The following is a 353-nucleotide window of genomic DNA, read 5'->3' on the forward strand; positions in this document are numbered from 1 at the left end:
GTGCCCGCTGGCCTCCCTCTCACTGTGGCGTCTGTCAGCTGCTGAGCACAGCTCTGTCCTGCCCCGTGGACCCTGGCCCCAGATAAGGCGTGGGACCTGGTTGGGCGTCGGTCCCGTGGGAGCAGGGTGCCAGGCCGCGGGGAACAGCACTGCAGGGTCCGGCCAGGGGGACACAGTGCTTGGTCCTGTGCCAGCAGGCCCTGAGGGCAGCAAACTGGCTGCGTGGCCAGGGCTAGTGGCTGCCCGTGTCCAGCACTACGATGCCTGGCTGGGGGAGCGGCAAGGCTCTAGCAGGGCCAGGGGACAAGCGGGCAACCAGCCACCTTTGCGGGGGTCTCCGTCCCGACCGCCCT

At 69.7% G+C, this 353-nt stretch overlaps 1 protein-coding gene across 1 annotated transcript in view; it reads left to right on the top strand.

The window, feature by feature from the left end:
* PLEKHG5 (pleckstrin homology and RhoGEF domain containing G5) overlaps positions 1 to 353 on the top strand; it is a 7,407-nt gene that overhangs the window by 2,257 nt on the left and 4,797 nt on the right.

Source organism: Corvus brachyrhynchos, unplaced genomic scaffold, assembly GCF_000691975.1.
Source record: "Corvus brachyrhynchos isolate BGI_N302 unplaced genomic scaffold, ASM69197v1 scaffold395, whole genome shotgun sequence".
Lineage (NCBI taxonomy): Eukaryota > Metazoa > Chordata > Aves > Passeriformes > Corvidae > Corvus > Corvus brachyrhynchos.